The sequence below is a fragment of the Prionailurus bengalensis genome, chromosome X (assembly GCF_016509475.1).
Source record: "Prionailurus bengalensis isolate Pbe53 chromosome X, Fcat_Pben_1.1_paternal_pri, whole genome shotgun sequence".
Lineage (NCBI taxonomy): Eukaryota > Metazoa > Chordata > Mammalia > Carnivora > Felidae > Prionailurus > Prionailurus bengalensis.
The window spans coordinates 85,372,731-85,376,557 of NC_057361.1; the positions used below are offsets into that span (position 1 = coordinate 85,372,731).

A 3,827-nucleotide genomic window follows, 5' to 3' on the forward strand; every position below is an offset into this window, starting at 1 on the left:
TGGAAAGAACCCAAATGTCCATCAATGAATGAATGGATAAAGATATGGTACATACACACACACACACACACACACACACACAATGGAGTAATACTTGGCAATCAAAAATAATGAAACCTTGCCATTTGCAAATACATGGGTGGAACTAGAGGGTATTACGCTAAGCAAAATTAGAGAAAGACAAATATCATATGACTTCACTCATATGAGGACTTTAAGACACAGAACAGATGAACATAAGGGAATGGAAACAAAAATAATATAAAAACAGGAAGGGTGACAAAACATAAGAGACTCCTAAATATGGAGAACAGAGGGTTACTTAAGGGGTTGTGGGAGAGGGGATGGGCTAAATGAGTAAGGGGCATTAAGGAATCTACTCCTGAAATCATTGTTGTACTATATGCTAACTAACTTGGATGTAAATTTAAAATTTTTTTTTCAACGTTTATTTATTTTTGGGACAGAGAGAGACAGAGCATGAACGGGGGAGGGGCAGAGAGAGAGGGAGACACAGAATCAGAAACAGGCTCCAGGCTCTGAGCCATCAGCCCAGAGCCTGATGCGGGGCTCGAACTCACGGACCGCAAGATCGTGACCTGGCTGAAGTCGGACGCTCAACCGACTGCGCCACCGAGGCGCCCCGAATGTAAATTTAAATAAAGAAAAAAAAAAAGAACTACAGGCCAATGTCTTTGATGAACATAGATGTAAAATTCCTCAACAAAGTCCTAGCAAATTGAATCCAACAATACATTTTAAAAAATCATTCACCAAAATCAAGTGGAATTTATTTCCAGGATACAAGGGTTCAATATTTGCACATCAGTCAACATAATACATCACATCAATAGGAGGATAAGCGACATGTGATCATTTAAATAGATGCAGAAAAAAACATTTGACAAAGTACAACACACATTCACGATAAAAACCCTCAACAAAGTAGGGTTAGAGGGAACATACCTCAACATTTAAAGACCATGTATGAAAAACCCACAATTAACTTCATCTGCAATGGGGAAAAACTGATGTTTATAGCAGTGTTATCAACAAAAACCAAATTATGGAGAGACCCGTGTCCATCGGTTGATGAATGGATAAAGAAGATATGGTATATGTATATATATACAATGGAATATTATTCAGCCATGTCATTTGGATGGAGCTAAACAGTATTATGCTAAGCGAAATAAGTCAGTCAGAGAATGATATGATTTCCTTCATATATGGAATTTAAGAAACAGATGAACATAGGGGAGAGAAAGAAAAGACAGGAGACAAACTATCAAAAAGACTTAATTATAGAAAACAAAATGATGGTTACCAGATGGGAGGTGGGCAAGGGTGGGGGGATGGGTTAAAATAGGTGATGGGTATTAAGAAGGGCACTTGTGATGAGCACCAGGTGTTATAATGTAAGTGTTCAATCATTTAATTCTACAAGTGAAACTAATATTATCCTGTATATTAAATGCAATTTAAGAAAAACCTGGAAAATAACCAAACAATAGCCACTTCAGGATTGGTACTATATTTTCCAAATTTTCAATAGTGAACAAACATTACTTTATAATCAGGAACTAAAAAAGAAGACTTAAGGGAAAACAAAATAAAAACAAAGAATTCCCCAAGTTGTATTTGTAAGGCTTTATAGTTGACAAATATTTTGATAATTTATTTTATTGTACTTTTAATTTATTTATTGTTTAATTTACATCCAAGTTAGTTACCGTATGGTGCAACATTGATTTCAGCAATAGATTCCTTAATGCCCCTTACCCATTTAGACCATCCCTCCTCCCACAACCCCTCCAGCAACCCTCTGTTTGTTCTCTATAGAGTCTCTTATGTTTTGTCCCCTTCCTTGTTTTTATATTATTTTGCTTCCCTTCCCTTATATTCATCTGTATTGTATCTTAAATTCCTCATATGAATGAAATCATATGATATTTGTCTTTCTCTAATTTCGCTTAGCATAGTACCCTCTAGTTCCATCCAAGTATTTGCAAATTGCAAGATTTCATTCTTTTTGATTGCTGAGTAATGCTCCATTGTATATATGTAGCATATCTTCTTTTTGTGTGTGTGTGTGTGTATACACAGTTTTATACTTTTATTTGACAATCAGCAATTCTCATCCACATTAACAGTCTGTAGATTTTTGAAAGTGGTGACAGGTATATAGGTAACCAATATATAGAGCTTGTTTGGTGAATCCTCATCCTCGTTACGTTTTCTGGACAACCGCACACAGACATATGGAACATTCCTTTTTCCTTTGGTCTAGACAGATTTGTTGAGCCTGGTGTCAATGCGCACATCTGGGGTTCCCATCTCCTTCATAGCCAATTTCCGGGTCTCTTTGAGAGCCCGAGGGGCATGCTTCTTGAAACCCACTCCATGGATGCGCTTGGGAATGTTGATGGTGTATGCTCTGGTCACTACCTTATTGATGGCAGAACACCACTTCTTCTTGCCACCTTTCTTTGCGGGAGCCATTCTGTGGGGCCCAGGTTGTAAAGCAGCCATAATTTTTAATTCAGCTTTTTTCCCCCCTCTGTATCAAACATTGCTCTATTTTCACAAAAATTTCCTTATTTAAAATCTCCACAATTGTAACACTGTGGAGACATTTGATAAACATAATTTAAGCAAAAGATACCAAATAAAAAACAGCACATCATGTGTGATTCCATTTACATACAGTTCAATTAGAGTAAAAACTGGTTTATTCTGTGAGTAAAAGGATTTCCTTTGGACCTGGAAGGGTGTGGATGAGGTGCTTCTAGAGTGCTGGTGGTTGTCTATTTCTCAATCTGGATGCTGGTTACAGCGATGTTTTCAGTTTGTAAATATTTGTGGAGTGGTACAATTGAATATATGCACCTTTCCTTATGAATATTTTACTTGAATTACATCTTTAAAGAAAAGCCTTTACTCTTTTCATGTTTTGTCAACAGTATTGATTTCAAACGTGTTTTATAATTAATGAATATATTTTGAGAGACACAGAGACAGCACAAGTGGGGGAGGGGCAGAGAGAGGGAGAGAGAGAATCCCAAGCAGGCTCCATGCTGTCAGCACACAGCCTGATGTGGGACTGAAACTCACAAATCATGAGATCATAACCTGAGATGAAATCAAGAGTCACATGCTTTCCCGACTGAGCCACCTAGGTGCTGCTCAATGGTATTGATGTTCTGAAATGCAGAACAGTTAAATAGACCAAGGTAGAAAAGAAAAAAAAAAGGGAAGAGTAATGCTGTGAATCAGCGCCCCCTTTGATGTCAAGGAGTTTCCCCTACATGTTAAGGTTAAGGTTGACCTCCCTGTTGTTCTGTGTCTCCACACTCAGTGACCAGCAGTACCTAGAGTGTAGCTCAGCGTTGTGTATACCATGGAAAAAACTTTCCCATGCAATTGTAGGGGAGTTGAGTCTGCAACTTTCCCCTCCCCCAAACTGCACCTTTTATTTTTTTTTCAATATATGAAATTTATTGTCAAATTGGTTTCCATACAACACCCAGTGCTCATCCCAAAAGGTGCCCTCCTCAATACCCATCACCCATCCTCCCCTCCTTCCCACCCCCCATCAACTTCTTTATCCATTCATCCATCAATGGACATTTGGGTTCTTTGCATACTTTGGTTGTCTATAGCTCTGCTACAAACATTGGGATATATGTGCCCCTTTGAAACAGCACACTTATATCCCTTGGATAAATACCTAGTAGTGCAATTACTGGATTGTAGGGTAGTTCTATTTGTAATTGTCTGAGGAACCTCCATACTGTTTTCCAGAGTGGCGGCACCAGTTTGCATTC

At 38.2% G+C, this 3,827-nt stretch overlaps 1 pseudogene; it reads right to left on the reverse strand.

Moving 5' to 3' along the window:
• Positions 1 to 2,103: 2,103 nt before the first annotated feature.
• Positions 2,104 to 2,502, reverse strand: LOC122477642 (annotated as a pseudogene).
• Positions 2,503 to 3,827: the final 1,325 nt, after the last annotated feature.